Source organism: Clupea harengus, chromosome 11 (genome assembly GCF_900700415.2).
Source record: "Clupea harengus chromosome 11, Ch_v2.0.2, whole genome shotgun sequence".
NCBI lineage: Eukaryota > Metazoa > Chordata > Actinopteri > Clupeiformes > Clupeidae > Clupea > Clupea harengus.
The window spans coordinates 21,104,993-21,125,528 of NC_045162.1; the positions used below are offsets into that span (position 1 = coordinate 21,104,993).

A 20,536-nucleotide genomic window follows, 5' to 3' on the forward strand; every position below is an offset into this window, starting at 1 on the left:
TTTCTGGTCAGCTCTATCTTGCATCATTAATATCGGGCCACTCATTATGTCCGCCATGCAGTCAATGATTCATAATGCAATGATATACATGTATAGTCGGGGAACTTCGTGAAGCCGAGGCAAAGAGTTCATTAGGTTCATGGTTGCTCATTAGACACTGAACCCAAAATACAAACACTTTTTAAATAAGTTGTTGAGATTAGCGATGTCTGATTGCATTTTCGCATTAATCAAGTGATGAATTTGAGGATGGTGTTGAGAGCTGGGTTTGTTGTTATTTAGTTGCATGTAGAGGGCGGGACCTGCGCTGGGATGAACAAGGCGCGGCCAAGAGCTCCTTCACACGTGCAGACAAAGAGACCTAACAACACAACCAAAATATGCACTTCCAAACTTTTTGCTTCCAGATGATCTCGCAAGGAAACCCAAAAAAATGCAACTGTAAGTATTTTCAGTCCGATTGTGTAATTTGTCTCGGGTTTAATTATGTTTGATGATTTATTTTGGATAAAAAGTTTACGATGAGTTGTGCGTCAGCTTTCAAAGTTGAGCACAAAGCGGAGCTCCTTTGTCTCGGGCAGAGCGCTTTGAAGGGAGACTAAGGATGCACAACTCTTCCTCTCCAAACGTAGCAACTCGTTTACCGAGATCAAAAGTATTTCAACTGCTTTTTGTAAATTGTTTAACTATTGAAAGTAAAGCAGATGTTTTCACATTTCTATGATGTTTCTCACGGGGTGATTTCACGGATAAAGCTGTCAAAAGTTACACGACGAGAGGAGTGGATGTATATTGTTTTTAACTTTCAATTGCACACTAATAATTCGAAAAGAGACGAAAATATTAAAGTTAATGGATGCGTTTTAAAAAGAACTCGGAACACGTCTGTTTGGTGACATCGCGCTTTCTATTCTCCTATGCAGACAAAATTCTCAGGTGCGTCATTAAATCAGTTGTAAAGTTTCACCAAATCAAACAGAATGGTTGAGTTTTGTTTGAAAATAAAGTTTTATAAACATTTGATACTTTTACCATTAGAGATGTGCATTAACGTGCTGTTGTGTGTGCATGTGTGTGTGTGTGCAACAGGTTCAGGGCGCCATCAATTCTACTCCTTTGTTTTAAAAACTTAAAAAGGCAGAACGCATGTCTTTGTTCTGTACCTCATCGAGTGCATTGCACAACGAACAAAGACATACATAAACTATTTCAACGTGTCAAATGTGGAGAAATCATCTAAATAATTATATTAACGAATTCTTCTCAGTCGTGTGTATTTTTTTGTTTTCATTCGTATCGGTCTGTTCGAGACAAAAGGAACACAAGTTGAGGTATCTGACTCAGCTTTGTAGTCTTCTGTGTTGTCAAAAATGCTACAATTATGTTCCAATAACTCCATGAATATGTTGTGACTCTAACCTGTCTGAAGTTCTTCTCAATCACAATTAAATGAACCCAAAATGTATGTGAGTGTGTATAGTATACCCTGTTAATTTCGGATGTTTTGAAATTCCACGAACTTTACACAGATCATTATACCACAATATGCTATCACTGTAAGGAACTCCTACCAACACAACAAAAATCTGGTTTTGTTCCACAAGTGAAAGGAAGGATGGGGAGATATATGTTGTAAAAGTACTGGTCTTTGCGTATTTGGACTTTGGATTTCGATTTTCAGCAAATACACACTTCAGAAATTCACAGCGTTTTCACCTAAATTACCAAAGTTATTTTAATAGAGTTACTCATAATTATTCGACCAGCTTGATCAATAAACTTCGACGATCTGATCTATGGCCATTTAGATTTGGGATCGGATATCCATGTAAAATCCCTCATTAGATAGGAACAGTGCTGAATAGCTAACTGCTAAAATGCCCGAAGATAAAGTAAAACATCAACAACCCCCCCTCCATACTCCACATACTTTATCAACGTACTACAAGGTAGTGTGAACTGTGTGTATTAATCTTAAATGGATCCAATCTTACTTGAGAAATCTGTTTGTGAAACCTTCAGCTCGACGCAGAGGCCACACTCACCGCAAATATGGAAAGCTCATATTTTGGATGGAAATAGCTCTTGGATGGATTTTCGGGGATTTACCAGTGACATTTTGGCAAAGAATCCCCCTTTGCTAACTCTGGAATACTGCAGCGAAGTGACATTTGGATTACAATCTCCTTCGGCAGCTGGAATATGAACAGCAGATTGAAGGGATACCCTAATCCGCCTAGAGACGCAGGTGAGTGGAAAAATCGAGTTAAAGGGGATGACGAAAGGCAAATGGTTCTTACAGCCTGAAAATAAGTTACCTCACTGTAGTTGCCTTTTTACCCGTTTGAGCAGACAGATTTAAAAGAAAAGTGAAACAAAATAACCACCGACATGTAAAGGGCTTTGAGAGTGCCCTTGTGAATTTGGCACAGTGTTTATCGGCTATAAAACATGGGATGTGAGACATACATTGGTATATGGAACTCAGTATCTAATCGGCCTTTCATGGACAATCATATGTGGAGCTCCAGTAGTTAGTTATATGCTGTAGGTGAGGTGAATAGTCTGGGTAGCCTCATGTTAGTCTTCAGCAGGTTAGGAGCTGGACAGCGGCCCCGCCATAGAGGTAGCGGACGAAGCGGTGTGAGGTTGCATTGTGCCGGTTACCCAGAGCAGTCCCTCCCCGGTAGGGTTTCACCAGGCTGTTTCTAAACTGGCAAGCGCTCTAGCGTCATGCAGACTCACGGCGCGGAGCTCTGCAGTAGCAGATGCTGCGGTGATGCGATGAGTCCCGCAGGGGCTGCATGTCGCGCGTCTACGTTCCACTCTACAGTGATGTCATTGACAGCCAATCAGACCCCGATCGGGAATGATCACCAACGTCCCAGTCCCACCCCTTTTCCGCCCCCCTGTCGCATGCGCACACATGTACCTCCATGCTGGAAGACAGTGTACCGTGGGCATGCACGTGGTCTTGAGATGAATGTGTTGCTCGTTCAGTTTTAGTCTCAGCCCTTTCTGGAGACGCGGAGCATAACTAAAACCCAATCTCTAATACCGCTGGTTCCCAACAAATATATCTACTGTATATTATACATTTATACAAAACGCCAATAATGTATCTAAAATAATAGTTTTTATTGTTTCTTTTAATTTGAGTAAGTATTCTTCTTCCAAACGCTGTGTTTCTGGAACACAGTCCCAGCATTCCCTTCCTCCCCCGTACAATGGTCTGTTGAACTGGACACGCATTGCTAAATAATGACTAGTTCCTGTAAATGTTGTTTAGACAGTGAGATGAATGGCTGAATCTGAGCCTGGGTGTCAAAGCCACTGGAGCTGTCTAAAGCACACCTGCCAGAGAGCGGCGGTGGCGGTGGTGGTGGTGGTTTGGAAAGAAACTGCATCTGCTGCTCTGGGACAAAAGCAGGCGTCTCAAAGGGCCCCGGGTCTCTCCAGCTGCCCCGCCAACCTCACCCTCCCCGTCGAGGCAGGTCACCCTCCCACTCATTAATCGGCCTTCAGCTCCCATTTTGTCAGCGGCAAACACCTGCAGGTGCTGCTTGCAAATGGACGGCAGTAGTAGCGCCAGTGGAGGAGGAGGAGGAGGAGGTGGTGTAACATAACTGGTCGTGCATGGCCACATTCCCCAGTGCTCTCCCTCGCTCTCCTCCCAAAAGCTCGGCGAGGACACGGTGAATGGCCCCCACGCAGATGGCATTGTTCCTCCTGACTGTACACCCAGCGCAGAGTGGACCTCGAGTGTCACCACCTGTCTCCGCAAGGCTGCCCTGCTTTGTGCCCGCTTCCCCTCTTAAAACACATTCATCCACAGGGGCGCAGGCAGAGAAAGAAAACCCCCTCACAATCACAGGCGCAAATCAGCACAAATCTCTTGTCTGGGAGAACAAGCTGTCCAAAGCAATATTCTGTGGGGTTTCTTTGGCCGGTGAATAAGGCCACTTAAAGGGTATGGGGCAGGTGCTCCAACAACAGTTCTGTTCATTCACATAAGAATGTCAGTTGGACCCATACCAGACCAGCAGGACAATTACACACACACACACACACACACACACTCTTCCTTGGGCTTAAACCATGCCAGTGGCACAGTCACACACACACACACACACACACACACACTCTCTCTTCCGTGGGCTTACACCAGGCCAGTGTCACAGTCACACACACACACTCTCTTCCGTGGAGCTCGTTAAGGCCCTTGGGTCACCTAGGGAAGTAGCCAAGCATTGTGCACTGGCTTTGTTCCCTTTGACATGAAGCTGTATGGAGAAGTGAAAGTCTGAATCATGTCAGTGAATCCTTAGTGGCGACTCAAAAATGTAGAGCCCAGCTTAAAAGCAGCCGACACTGAGCCGAGGCCGAGCCAGAGCCGGTGTAGTCTGCCTCACCATCTAGCCGGAGACTATTTCAGTTAGTTGTCTTTGCTGTTATTTCAGAACTTGAAGTATGGGCAGGCATATGGACAAGTGTTTCTATACCTATATACATAGTTCATTTTCTGTATGTATGCTGTATATTCATTCTGCAAATGTGTGCAGGAGTGGGAGATAAAGAGAGAGAAAGAGAGAGAGAAAGAGAGAGAGAGAGAGAGAGAGAGAGAGATGACTATATGTCAGCTATTGATGTCTGGATGCTCTCATCTAAACAGTGCTCAGTCGAGCAAGTACCTGTCTGTAGGGTACGGTGGATCCCCAATCATACACAATGATCTTCCACGATGCTCATCACACCAAAAGGAATCCCTATGGAGCTTGTGCAGACCATAATGAAAGTATGGGGTGTGAACACAATCAAATATGTGCTGTTATTTGAGCTAAATCATGCTGAAACGTTTGTGTTGTACTCATTCAGCTTGTGTCGACTCAAATGTTAGCGTGGCATTGTAGCATTTCTATTCTACACACACCGCTTGTGTTCGGGGCACAAAAAAGCCATTTTTGTGGATCTGTTGTGGAACGTACTACATTCTGCATTCACACAGAGGCCGGTGGGGAATTCTATTCACATTTAAATCCCTGCTTCATGAGGCAATGTGTCGGAATACTGGGGACTTATCAGGCCAGATATCTGTGTATCAGCCTCTGTTTAGATTGGGTCCTGTCAGACAGGGAAGTTTATCTGCATTTTAGCGTTATCCGCACCACAGTTCATAGCTGAGCGAGATAATGCAAACAGCATCCACGGCAAAGCCTGGGGGGAGATTGTGTATGTTTTGGCAGCAAAAAGCTGGTGACTATCTCATGTTTATCTCAGTTGAACACGTCGCAGCGCATATACATACAGTGTTTTTTTGCAGAGGTGGTCTTTTAAGATCTAGTTGATAATACTGGAGGTGATTGCAACAATCTTGCTGTGGTAAATATACTGATAGGTCCAGGATTGTGCTTTTCTTCATATTGCACACAAAGTATGTTTTCCACATTTTAGTGAACCAGAGGGTAGATGGTACTGATGCATAGTATTAACGTATTCATGGGCTAGTTTTAAAATGGTTGCCATTTCTCGTATCTCACTGTGCTACAGAGCTGTGGGCCATGCCACTTTGACATGGGATGTCCACGCCCCTGTGTGCAAGATAAGGGTCATAAATATAGTCTGTAATGTGCTAGGAAAACTGCTTGAACCCAGGGTTCCCTAACATTTGTCCCTTACTCTGTAAACACCTCTGAATTTACGTCCCTTTGACAAAGAGATACACATTCCAAGTGATTTCAGTGGCGAACGGCAAACACAGACCAAAATGTTTTAGGGCAGATGGCACATGCAAATAAAGTGAACAAACTAATTTAATTAATATCTAGGGTTATTATTAGATGGCGAAGGGAATGTGTGTGTGTGTGTGTGTGTGTGTGTGTGTGGTAATTTGGTTAATATCTAGAGTTATCATTAGATGACCAAGGGAGTGTGTGTGTGTGTGGTCATTAGTAACTAGCTTGATCAGGGGACTGTGGCTTTGTGGCCGTGTCTTGGTGGAGAGGCTCTTATGTCCGTGTTGTACTTTTAGCCACGAGAATTTTTCTGTTTCAGTAAATGCCATGATGCCATTGCAGTACACTGGTGGTTATACAAGCCATGAGCAATTGGTAGAGTTTTTGTCGTCTGTAATTAAGACAACCTTTAACTAAAGACAGGCCTATACACAAACACACACACACACACACACACACACACACACACACACACACAAATAAATGCACACAAAAAGAGAGGGATTTTAAAGTGTCCATTAAGGTATAAAGGGAGAAAGCTTTATGCAGCTAAAAGTTTACTTCCTTAGAGCAAATATACTTGTGTCACGACAGGTTTATGAAGGCTTTATGGGGTATTAATTAACATAATATGAGGCTATGAAGATGTCTGACAGAGCTCTAATAAAAGCGATGTGGATTTCTTTTTAAATGTGTTTATTTAAGTGTGTGTGTGTGTGTGTGTGTCTGAGTAGGTAAAGGCATGTACAGTATGTGCACATATATCCCTATGCTTATAAATGTGTGCATGTGTGTGTGTTAATGCACTGCTCTTAGTGCCAGGATAAGCTTGGGCTTCTCAGTGGGTGCAGTGCAGGGATTTACTTCTCCCCTACAGTGTGCGCCGTTTCCATGGCGCTCCCTGTGTTGCTTTAGAGCGGGGTCTCGCCCGTGGCGTGACGGCGACACACTGCTTCGGCATGTGTGGGGTGTGTGTGTGTGTGTGTATGCGTGTGCATTTTGTGTGTGTGTGTGTGCATGCGTGCTTTGTAGAGGGCCTCTTTAACAGCTGCAGGCAGGCCAAGCTGAGTCCGGTCAAATGGGTTTAGAGTTCTGGTTTGTCATGGGTGAACCAGCGGACGAGCCTTTCTGGGCAGCCACCGACACACCCTGTTTTAACAGCTGCAGAGGGAATGCTTAAACACACACACACACACACACACACACACACACACACACACACACACACACCACACACACACACACACACACACACACACACAGTCCCAGTTGGTATGGACTGAGCTGTTCCCACACCTTCAGCAGCCTCTGTTTCTTTTTCGAGCGGAGGACTGGACTGCTGTTCTGGGGAGTTTAGAGTGCCAGGGATGTGAGAAACATAGTTGAATCTTAAGTCTAGATGTTTGTCATACAAACTCAGCAGTTGCTGAAGGGATCTGGGCACCAGCTGTGCGGCTTGTCCTTCAATGGCAGCCTTGCACTGGCAAAGCCCAGATTAGAATGGACTGTTCTACGAGCCACCACAACAGGAGAGACGTGTTAAAGACTTTAGATAAATAGTGAAGGAATGGATGTGAGGAGACAGGGGAAGGAGAAGAAAAGGAGAGAGGGGTGGGTGAGCAGAGAGGGGGGGGGGGAAATAAAAGAGAAGAGGGATGATTAGAAGGAGGAGAAGATAGAATAGAGTCGAGTACAATAGAATAGAGTTGGAAAAAAAACAGAGAACAGAGAAGTTTAAAAATTGGGAGTAAAAAAAAGTGAAAGTAAGATGAAACAGGAGAGAGAAAAGAGATGAAGACGTGCGTTTACACATTACGCAGAAGCTTTTATTCCCAAAGAGGAGTTTCCAATCAGCATGTGTTGCCTTGTATGGAAATCAGTGCACCCTGGTGTTGCAAGCACCTTTCGCTACCAGCTAACTCAACTGTGAAGGAAAGCAAAGAGAGACAGACAGGAGACGGGGAAAGGTGAGTGAGTGAATGAGTAAGAGAGAAAGAGAGAGAGAGAGAGTGAGAGAGAGAGGAGGAGGAGAAGAAAAGGGTCGGCCCTGTGAGAGAGGAGGGGAGCTCCGTCCCTGCCATAAAGCTCAGTTTCCTGTGGAGAGCTTTTGAAGACCAAATGCTCTCATCTCACGCGCAATTAAACCGGAGTCTGCTGCTCGGGCCCCGCGAAGGCCCTGCTGTCATAACCTCAGGGCTCCCTGCCTGGCAACCGCATCGCCGGGGGTCAGAGGTCACGGGGTTACTGCGGCAACCACAAAGTACGCTTCTAATCGTGCGAGCGAGTGTTTCATCGCTGCAGAGGTGCACTGTGGGTGTCATGTGAAGAACTGCAGTCTCGGTTACCACGTCATCTACATTTGTTTTGTATCTTTTTTCCATCCTTCATCCCTTTCTCTTTCGGTTCCCAGATACTCTGTGTAAGGTCTGTGAAGTCCAAACCACAAGAGCGGTTTGAATCTTTTGAACCCAAAAGAGCGGTCTCTTCTACACCTCCTCCTGTAGTTACTGTAAGTCTACATGGGTAAACACTGTGGCTGGGGAAATCTTTTTTTAGATATCGTTGGTTGGTTCAAAGAAGCTTTGTGACCCCATTTTTTTTAAACTAACAACAGAATCCGAAAGCCGTGCCACTCCAGGAGTGCTCAGTTTGGTTGCCATAGCGAGGTTAAAAAAAGACTTAGACTACATCCACACTAAGCCCAGTGAATCTGAAAACACAGATTTGATGTAAAAACATTCTCCGACCAAACTGTTTTTATACCGTTTTCCAAACGCTGAAACGCCTTAGAAGTGTTTGTTGTTGTTGTTAGTTGTTGCTGTTTGTTTAAGTGTCTTGACCACAAACTCATGGCAACCATACGTCATCGTTTCTGAAACTCTCCGTTTTCCCTGTCCACTCTACAATGCCAACCCCTGCGTTTTAAAATGTATGCACTTAAGAGTGTGTTTTTGAAAAGTATGGTTTTCAGTGGCAGAAATCTCTGTTTTCAGTGTGGATCGAAATAGCTCAACAGAGAAATAATTACATTTTCAAATGTGCCCAGGTTACTGTGGACAGGGCCTTAGCAAATCATTGACTGCAAAACACTGACTTGGGTTCCAGTCAAACATTAGCCTGTGAGCCTGTGGCAATGCCAATGCCAGCCAACAACCCCCAATAACTGTTAGTGTGTGTACGTGTGTTTATGTCTGTGTGCACAGAGACACTGGACTGGTTTAGTAGAGCTGGAGTGGTGTATGTCAGCAGCTAGGAATTTATGTCTGGTTTGTCAGATAGCTGTGCTTCAGGTAGCTCCTGTTATGGTGTGTGTGTGTGTGTGTGTGTGTGTGTGTGTGTGTGCGTGTGAGTGTGTGAGTGTGATTGAACCTGATAGCTTGTTAGCCTGCAGGAGTTATTTTTTTCACAGAGCCAACTCATACTGGATTTACATGCACTTTATTTGGGAGAATATCACTGGAAATCAACCCACACACACACACACACACACGCACACACACACACACACACACACACACACACACACACACACACACACACACACACACACACACACACACACACACCCGCCTCACTGAAACCTAACTCAGGCAGGTGTCTGCTGTCTGGGTGTGAAAGCGCCTGCAGGCTCTTAGCTGCGGATCCGTCCGCTCTCGTCAGCAGAGAGCTTGTTTTTCACACACACTCCAGACACCAGCAGGAGCTCTAACCCAGAACCGAGTTCAACAGACCTGAGCCAGAGCTGGGCTAGAGCTGGGCCGGAGCCGTGCTCGCTCCGTTCCTGAGATATCTGTACTCTTGGTTACCTTCACAGCGAGGCAAGGCCTTCATGTAGTGTCTGAGGACAAACACTGAGCTCAGCTTCCTTGTTCTACTCTACTTGTTCTGGCCCTGCTCTGACCCCGCTCTGGAGACAGATCCTATGGGGACTGACTGCTGGGTAGAGAAGTGGTTTTGGCAAGCTAGCATTATTCTTCAATTTTAATAGCCTAGTCAGAGTTTCAAAATATTGTCTTATTGTTTACCTCTCAAACACTCTTAGACTTCCACTTGAGTACAATGGCATTCAAATAAACTCTCTCTCTCTGTCTTTCTCTTTGTTTTCTCGTTTTGTCTGTCACACATGCACATACACACACACACACACACACACACACACACACACACACACACACACGCACACACACACACACACACACACCACACACACACACACACACACACACACACACACACACACACACACACACACACACACACACACACACACACACTCACATAAACTCTAGAATCATTGAGGATTGTATGTGTTTACTTCCTTTTGTGCCCCAAGGCAGTCCCATGTCTAGCCTGTCACTCAGTAAAATACAAGTAATACATCAGACAACACACACATACACATTCACACTAACACACTAACACACTAACACACACGCGCGCACACACACACACACACACACACACACACACACACACACACACACACACACACACACACACACACACACACACACACACACACACACACACACACACACACACACACACAGACACACACAGACATACTGCTGTCAATGTGAGTGTGTGTATCTTTCTATATCTACGTGTGTGTGTGTGTGTGTGTGTGTGTGTGTGTGTGTGTGTGTGTGTGTGTGTGTGTGTGGTTGTTACGGCCAGACAAATAATTAAAAGTACTAAATTACACATCATGATGGAGAGACAGTGAATGACAAGAGTAATGACCATGCCAATTAACAATAAACCTGAGAGAAAGAGAGAGAGGGAGGGAGGGAGAGGGATAGAGAGATGAGAGAGAGAGACCTACACACACATTCCCGAAGATTAGAAGAGTAGAGATAAACACATTCAGGGGGAGAACACACTTGTACTTAGAACACACACACACATACGCATACACACACACATTCATCAGGACAGCATGAACACACACAGAGAGAACAAAACCACTGCGAGGCTGAGGCACACACTCGAGGTAAGTCGACAGAAATGGAAAAAGAGGATTGTCGTTACGGCAACAGCCCTCCACGTGTGGACAACAGCCCTCTCCTTCCTGCTGCTCGCTCTGTCAGGCAGTTCCTGTTCAAACTAAACTTTTCTGTGGGGCGCCTCTGCCCCTAGTGGCCAGTCTACGCTACTGCATACAGCTGACGCCTGGGCCACAAGAATGTGGAAGGGTGGTCTGGGGAAACGTTTTAGCTTGAGTCGCTGTGCTTAAAATGTTGAACCAGTTTTATCTGTCTCTGCCCATTAAAATGGGGCTTTATAAACAAGCTAATGATAAAAAAAAGTGCATGTAGGAGATAGCGTAAATATCCCCTCTCTACAACCATTTGTCACTGGTCAGATGCCAGAGTTTACATTCCCCTGTAATGGGGGTCTTTTCAGGGCAGTGTGCTAGCACAGTAGTGGAGGGAGCTGGTGAAGTCTCTCTCTCTCTCTCTCTCTCTCTCTCTCTCTCTTTTGTACGTTAAATAGATAGAAATAAAAACCAATGGTGCATTGTAGTGAATGTTCAAACCTTGTGAAATGGTAGAGACTGCACTGGTTTGGTTCTTCTCTATACCTTATGGGGCCTTTTGGGTGTAAATGAATAATAATAATTATTATTAATTATTATGATTAATAATATTATTGACACCATGGATCTGCGCACCCTGAGCTGTGCATCTTTTCATGAGCACTGCACTGTAAAACACTTCATTGACAGCGAGCCTCTGCTCATTCATTCAGCCTTCATCTGTGAATAGTGAATGATGCCTGTTTCATCCCCTCCTGTCTCTCTTCCTCTTCTCACACACATATGCATATCTCACCCCTGGTGTGCCTTGTGCTGTGAGGGTAGCAGGGTGTGTGTGTGTGTGTGTGTGAGTGTGTGTGTGTGTGTGTGTGTGTGTGTGTCTGTGTGTGTGTGTGTGTGTGTCTGTGTGTGTGTGTGCGAGAAGCAGGAATGCTGATCATGTTCTCACCCCGTCTGCAGTGGAAGTGCCGTACACCTGCCAGAGAGTCATCTCACTCCTATCCTACATCACCATGCCAGTGCCAACTGAACAGATGCCACCATCCTACACACACACACACACACACACACACACACAGACACACACACAGACACACACACACACACAAACACACACACACAGACACACACACACACACACACACACACACACACACACACACACACACACACACACACACACACACACACACACAAACACACACACACACACACACAACACACACACACACACACACACACAACACACACACAGACACAAACACTCACACTCACACATGCATGCACGCACTCACACACTCAGTCACGCACGCGTACACACTGACTCACACACGCATACACACACTGCGTCAGATGTTTCGCCCAGATTTTACTTTGACTATCTGCTGATAGAGGACTTCTGCTAGGTGTGAGAGTGTGTGTGTGTGTATACTGGATGTATAAGGGGTAACAGGATCCGTGTGTGTGTGTGTACGTGTGTGTGAAGTGTGGAGCGTGCTTGCAGAGTTTGTTGTATTTGCCAAAAGCATGATTTCTTGGCATCAGAACTATGCCCACCTCTATCTGAACTGTTCAGCCGACATTTGCCTTTAGATCAGATAACATGGCATTCAGCAGATCTGTCTGGGGGAAAAAACCCAGACAGGTAAACAGCCAGCGCCCCAGACAGCAAAGCACCAGGGAAAACACACACTCACCCACACACACATTCATCCACCCACATATACTCTCTCTCTCTCTCACACACAGACACACACACACACACACACACACACACACACACACACACACACACACACACACACACACACACACACACACACACACACACACTCATCCACCCACACATAGTCTCTCTCTCTCTCTCTCTCACACACACACACACACACACACACACACACACACACACACACACACACACACACCACACACACACACACACACACAGACACACACACTGACAATCTCTAAACTTAAAACGATACCGGCCCTTTTTCCTCTGACTCTTCCCTTAACTCGCTGAGATTTATGCGTCTTATCACTGACTGGACTGCGGGGGAAAGTGCTGAGGCCGAGAGCAGCAGTGGAGGGGTGGGGGGTGGGGGGGTTGAAAGCAGCTCTGGGGGTCTTTAAAGTTTATCTTCCCACAGAGGTTCATATCAGGCCTCAGAGCATATCTGTGGTGGTGGGTTGCAGAGAGGAGGTTTGTGTGGGGGTGTGGTGTGTGTGTGTGTGTGTGTGTGTGGGTGGACCGGCAGAACTTCAAACCTGTTGAACTCAATCCGTGAAGGTCAGGTCACTCGCAAGCCGCTGATGGCAAGAGAGAGAGAGAGAAGGATCTTCACTGATGGTGCCTTTGCAGTCCGGGACCCTTGGGTCTGTCCATCCTTCAGATGGCTTTGGAAGCGTGTGACTTCTTGGCTGACCGGAGATGCGTCCTTACACTCTAAAGAGCATTTGGCAGAGAGGCAGAGGGCGATCTTCACAGTTTCCACTGCCATCTAGGTCTGGTCTGACTTCTTTTCAGAGGAGGGCTTTGGAAGTGTGTCAGCTCGGCTGACGGGTCACTCACCCAGGGCAGGTGTTCTCAGGCCAGGTTTGAAACCCCTCTAGCACTGGATATTTTTTCTTTTTACTATTCTGTTTTCTGTTTCTGTTTTTCTTTTCTGCTCAAGCACACCTGTTTCAGATCAGTGTAAAACAAAATGCCCTGGCTCAACTTTAAGGGGATGGATTTCTCTTCCTTCTTTCCCCTGTGTCCCTTCTTGGCTTCGGGGACAGCACTCTCCATATGGAACATTAGACAGAGGACGATAGCAAAAGCTGTCCCAGCTGTCAAGGAAGATTGGGAAAAGTGGCTTTGGAAGTATGTGCCTGTTTGTGGTCCAGAGAATATTAGACCATCTCCACCAGCACAGGCCCAAAACTAATGTGAGGTTACCTTCCAGGCAACAGAAGAACATATCTGGAGGTTTTATTGACTGGTAAGTCAAGTTAAAGGTCAAACTCGTTTTGTTTTCACCCATATTTTTGGTCATATATTATCCTCCACGTCCTCCAAATGAAATGATGTATGCAGGCACACGTTTGGCTGCTTGAGTGTGTTTGGAGTTGTGTTCCCTAGCCAGCTGTGCTGTCAGGTTTGGCACTGTGTGTTTAGCCATGAGCCATAGTGCAGAGAGCAGTCACCTGCAGCAGCTCAAACTGGTCAAAGACACTGCCCACACACACTTACACACACACACACACACTGCTTGTTTGCATTCCTGGAGAGCGGTCTTTCTCCGGCTCGTTAACCTTTTCTAATCCCCCTGCATGTATTAATAATGCGCCACGTAAAAGGTCACTGTATCCCAGCATTCCTAGCGCTGACTGCTGCCTGTCGTCATGGCGATTAGCTTGCTCTGTTCTGGGGTAGGGGGTGGAGAGGGGGTCCGTGAGTGTAGTGGACATGATGTGTGTGTGTGTGTGTGTGTGTGTGTGTGTGTGTGTGTGTGTGTGTGTGTGTGTGTGTGAAGGAGAGACAAATAGAGAGAGACAGAAAGCCAAGATGTCGTTTACCTACCCAAGAATAAAGGTGGAGTAGGGATTGGACACTCTCACTTTGCTTTGTAGGTCAAACAAAGTTAGACATCTCATAGACGACCGATTCAGAAGTGATGACGCCAGGTGCTATTAAATGGGCCATTACAGAACTGGTTTGAATACTGTCAGTGTTCATTTTCAAATAATAGAAGGAAATAAGACATGGAGTGTTTTCTGAGGTCTTTTAAGGTAACAGTGTTGCCACTGGATGCAGGTGGATGGATGGCCGTGTGTGTCATCGCTGTGTCCTCAGCTCCAGACCTTCCGTCTCCACAGCCGTGTTCAGAATGCATCCGAGAAGACACTCCAGCTTACATAAACAGGGCCCTATTTCCTGGCCTTCCATGTAAACACTCCTGGCAAGTCAGGAGAGGACACGGCATACATGCCGGGGTTGTGTGTGTGTGTGAGTGTGTGTGTGTGTGTGTGTGTTATCTTCTCCTTCCTGCCTGTTGCCATGCTCTGTGTGTTTGTGTCTGTGTTTGAACTGTTTTTATTTTGGACATCAGTTTATGGGCACGTCAATACAACGCTGTAGCGCAAAGGTAGATCGGGTGGCAACCTAACATAGATTCATCAAAGTGTGAAGATATGTGAGAGTAGAGTTGTCATAGCAACACATGAAACATGTTGTGTTCAAGTCTTAGAGAGGAGACTCTTTTTTTTCCTCTGTTGCAGTTGCTGTGTCTGTGAAACATTGTGTTGGATTGCTCTCTCCCACTCCAGACTTGAACCCTCATCCTTGGACTTGGAGTTCCTGGACCTAGTTCCTGTAGTTCCTCTCCGCAGAGGCCTGGATGTTTGCTTTTGTTGAGTGCCTGCGATAAAACGGTTTATTCTTGTAATGTAAAGATAGTCCGCAAATGGCACATCATCAAAAGGAGGGAGCTGAGAAGAACTGTTGTTTGTCTCTTGATCCAATCATATTAACTGGAATTCTGATGATATGTGCTGTGATGACAAGCCCCTTATCGTTTGTTTGGTTGAAGTCCAACACATGCATGTTATGAAAATATTTAAACTGTTAAATTGCCGTTGTGCAATGATTGAATATGTTGAGTTGAATTGATAAAAGCCCAGAATATTTCAAACCACCAAGTGGTCTCCACATTATTTAACATATAGGCCTATAGGGCTAATAAACATGTGTATGTTTATTTACATTGTATGAAAGCAAGCTACATAAGATAGTAGATAAATTCTGTTACTGCTTACGTGGTGTAGAAAAGAAGGCCCTGTATATAAATCAACAACTTTGAGGTCGTCTGCAAAGCATTTTCTCACAAAATAATTGAATACTCACAGTCCCAGCCACATTCCAATGGAAGAATGTGAGAAAACGACAATTCTTGAAATGGAGTGATATTTCATGAAACAGCAAAGATGTCCATGAAACACATATAATATTCCATATCCAAGCAAAGATTAAAATAATATAAGCAAATAAAATGAGGAGTTGTTTTGGCGTGATTTTTTCCCTTTTACACTTCCAAGTTCATTGCAAACAGACAGAGGAGCTGTATGACGGTGAAAAGGGAATGACAGGGAAGGAAACGTATCATCTACCTCGGCCCATCTCTCTGGAATAATTAGCTTGTATTCTAAATTTGCAGTAATGTTTTATACAGCACATGTAGGCTAATAAGAGAGAGACGACTGAGTATAGTATTTAGAGTATACTGAGTATAGTATTTAGAGTATACTGAGCCGGACGAGGCTTTCTATGTTTTTGGCATTGAATAATTATTACTATAGGCTACCTATATGATGATGGTGATTCTTGAATAACACTATCACTATTACAACCACTCTAGTTGTATTACACAATGCTACTAATTCAAGGAACATTACTGAACTGTGAATTAATGAACAGTGAAAACGAAAATAAATATGTAACGAAATGATCCCATTTGTAGACAGAGAAATTGTGCTCCTTCTCACTTATACTGTATATTCTACAAATATATTCATTGCCACTATACTGAGATATATTGGGGTGTTTTAAGAATATACATTTTGTTGAGTTAAATGATCGGTCAATTTAGTAACTGAGTGGTCACTGTTATGCTCTCCAACTCTGTAGAGATTAGATTAGATGCGCCTGCCAGAAACGAGATGTGGGTCACATTTCCATGAAGGCTTTTTGATCGTGCTGATCGTGCTGATCGTGCTGATCGTGCTGATCGTGCTGATCGCGCTAATCGTGCTGATCGCGCTGATCGTGCTGATCGCGCTGATCGCGCTGATCGTGCTGATCGTGCTGATCGTGCTGATCGCGCAGGGGTCGGGCTGCAGGGTCGGAAAGCAGTGAACACAGCAACACTGAATTTCTGTGACCAAGAGAGCAGTAAGATTATTTTTTAAAGAAGAATGACGTGGAAAGGACTGGGCACTGAGGGTTAAAGATACCAATCACAAAAAAAGGCCATAGGCATACTTTCACTGCATGCTTTAGCCATTGTATGTCCGCACTATTTGACAGTTATACATATTATATACAGTATTGTGCAAAGGTTTTAGGCATGTTTGACACAGTGCTGTAAAGTGATTACATGAATAGTGTTATTTATCAATTAGCAACATGCAAAGTGCAGCAAACTGAAAATACCCAAATTAATTTCACTGTTTACGACAGGAAATAGCTGCTCAAAAAATGCCTAAAGCCTTTGCACAGTACTGTATCTCCATGAGATGTGCATGCAAGGAGTACATTTTAAAATGCAGTGATTGGCCTATTTATTATGAGTAGTAGACAGCGCACCTGTAGATGACTGGTAGAGCAGAGAGACACCCCAAGCTTGCTGGGCCAGAGTTGTATGATCATAGAGAGGATCGGCTCATTCTCAGATACAGGGGTAGGGAATTGCAAGAAGCAGTGATGGTAGGATACAGTCCATGCTTCAGCCCACAAACCAACACACATAATCACACACTCCATGCTGCTCCCTGCTGGGTCACATGGTCTGGGTGGTCCCTCAGTGGGCTTTAGGTTACTCTCTTTACACTTTACTCACACATTTTCCTATTAGAGAGTTGGCTGCTGTTGCGGTTGAGTCACATCTTTAGGTGTCTCTAAACAGTGGAGATTGTTCAAAATGGATTTCATGCATCCAAATGTGCGCTATTCATACACCTGTATTCCTACTTTTGGAGGAGCAAAGCTACTGTCTGAGACTGTGTTCTTTGACTTGCTCTATATGTCAGTGTGTGTATCTGCCTGTGTTATGTCTGAGTGTGTGTCGAAGCCAGGAGTGTGTATTCCTGTCTAGGTGTTTCTAACTTGTCAGGGCACAGGAGAGTATTATGAGTGTGTGTTATCTGGGGCTGTGACTGAGCGTACAGGCTTTAACACCCTGTCACCACTATCCAATGTGCCCAGAGCCAATTAAAGGTGACGATGTCTCGCACAGGAAGTGAAAAGGTGTCCGGGCTTCACACTTCCTCCTGACATCCTCAGGTGTGTGATGAGGGCCGGTTAAACATGAATGGTGTTTATGTTTAACTTTCTTTTTTTCCTTATTTTTGTTATTGTGAATTGACTTTCACTGATTGCGCTTCTCGTGCTGATAAAGGTTCAGTCTGCAATTATAATGGTGCCTTCCATTTGAACTGGGAAGTCAGAATTTCCAAGATCGTAGTCGGAAATTTCAACTGGAATGCCCCCTAAATTTGCGTCTAAAGTTCCGTCTCGTGAAGACTGACACACCTCATTAACCCCAACTTCAGAATCCAAGGTGGCTGTTCTGCGCATAAATAAAAGTAAAAGCTGTATTACCATATTGTTTATTAGCACTTCTGTCTTACTTGTTCCATATTAAATCAGTCGTACACAGTACTGTCCAACTTCTAATTGTGGACATGTTGCTACAGTGTTGGTATGCGCAAGATACAGTGTAATGCATGATTACCAACTGGTGTTTCTAACAATGGTCAACAACCGGTACTGTTAACAATGACAATAATGGTTGGTTTTCCGACTTGTTGTACTAGTCTGTACACTCTGGTGTGACATCATTTCCAGCTCTGACTTCTGAGGTAGATGGAACATAACATAATCCCATACACTATCTGTCAGATTCAATTAATTGCTCCTCACAGTCCTCTAGCTGTCCGTTCAATGTTTGCACTATAAACAAAAGTTTTCGTACAGCAATCCCTGCCAGTCAACACAATACTTCAGCAACATGGAAGGGAGGGAGGGTAATTTGATTGGTTGTTGAGCTCAATATCAACAACGTTTCGCAAAACCAAAAAATGAATTGCGGACTGCCTTTTTAAGCACCGCTCTTACTGTTAACAACTGATTACCACGCTTGAGCTGTGACCGTTTACACAGATCAGTTGTGTGCGTAACGTGTGACAGTCTCTGCGTGGCTGTATGTGCGGTGTTTGTATGTATGTGTGTGTGTGTATATGTGTTTGGCTGTACGTGTGGTGTTTGTGTGTGTGTATGTGTGTGTGTGTGGCTGTATGTGTGGTGTGTGTATGTATGTGTGTGTGTGTGGCTGTGTGTGTGTTGTGTGTGTGCGTGTGTGTGTGTGTCTGTGTGTGGTGTGTGTATGTGTGTGTGTGTCTGGTGTGTGTTTGTGTGTGTGTGTGTCTGTGTGTGGTGTATGTATGTGTGTGTGTGTCTGGTGTGTGTTTGTGTGTGTGTGTGTTTGTGTGTGTGTGTGTGTCTGTGTGTGGTGTGTGTATGTGTGTGTGTCTGGTGTGTGTTTGTGTGTGTGTGTGTGTGTTGTGTGTGTGTGTGTGTGTGTGTGTGTGTGTGTGTGTGTGTGTGTGGTGTGTGTGTGTGTGCCTCTCCCCTGCTCTAGGTCGATCACACCTCGCATGTCCCCAGAGGGCCGGTTCAGCATCAGCCGCAGTGCAGTGTGAGGCTGAGCAGTGGGGTGGGAGCCTAATGGCCTGTTTACATATTTACCTCAGCCTGTTGACTCTCTCAGTAAACATGGGCCTATGCAGAAATCCTTAAGGGTCATCAACCGAAGAACCTTAAAGCTGCTAATGCAAATTTCCTCAAAGAACCCTTTTGAGGAGTTTGTCTGTTTGACAGCAGTGTTATGAAAAACCCTAAGGAACATTACTCTCTTTAAAGAATGGGTTCCATGTGTTCCAAAAAGAAACCATGTTATGTCTGTCCTGCGGAATGAATCATTCCGTGTTTTAGTATTTCGTTCTCATAGGACCTTGAGCCTTGAGAGTTTTAAAAAACAACATTCTAATCCAAGTCCAAATGTAATCTGGTCATTAGCATTCGATTAGAACCTTTCAAACAGTCAATGTGCTTAATAGTGTCGGTCTTAATTGAATTGGTGTAATTCAGAAATGAGAACGCATGCAAGGAAATTAAAACGGATTAAAGTGGAGGAGCAAATGACACATTTTTAGTGAAAATGAGAAGTCTAGCTTTCTCCCAAGCCTTTGGAAGCCGCAAAAATATTTCTCTAAGAGCAAAAAGAGTCGTACGGGCCGCGGACCGTAGACATCTGTCTGGCTCCGGTTTGCTTTCATTCTTCTTCTTTGCGCAGACACAACAACCTCCTCATTAAATGGAACACATTAGGAGATAACAGGGAGGGTCTGCACCTGTAGTTGCTCTGGAATGGCAGCTGTATGTGTGTGGGATCTGACCCATCTCATGCCTGTGCCAGCTGCCTCATCTCAGTGCCAGAGCTGCATAGAATGAAAGGGCGGGATGTTCACCCCACCCCAACATAGAAATGTGTCGGTTTTTTTATTATTATGAAGAGCTCTTCAGTTTTCTATCCCTCGGTCATGCACATGATTGTTGCCAGTGTGATTGAGACACACAATAACAGCAGCTGACTATCCAGAGGGAGAAAGAACAGGAGGGGGGGGGGGAGAGAGAGGGAGAGCGAGAGAAACAGAGAGAGAGAGAGAGGGAGAGAGAGGGAGAGGGAGATAGAGAGGGAGGGAGTGACTGACAGAAAGGGAGATAAACAGAAACAGAGCGACACAGAGAGGGGAGGACACCTGCCATAGGCTGACCTGCTGCTGACCCTGTCTGGCCCAACAGCAGGGAGTAACAGGAGCTGCCACCTGAGAGATGCTGCACACACACACACGCCAGCTTACTCTGGAACAGATATCACTCAGACACCATGGCCAGGTAGAGCTGTTTGTGTGTGTGTGTGTGTGTATGTGTCTGTGGGTGTGTGTG

General features: G+C 45.0%; 1 long non-coding RNA gene across 1 annotated transcript in view; it reads left to right on the forward strand.

The window, feature by feature from the left end:
• Nucleotides 1-289: 289 nt before the first annotated feature.
• Nucleotides 290-20,536, forward strand: part of LOC116222402 — a 74,661-nt gene continuing 54,414 nt past the window's right edge. Inside the window, exons 1-2 of the long non-coding RNA XR_004164628.2 lie at nucleotides 290-441; nucleotides 2,023-2,248. This is a non-coding gene — a long non-coding RNA (uncharacterized LOC116222402). The remainder of the gene's footprint in view (nucleotides 442-2,022; nucleotides 2,249-20,536) is intronic.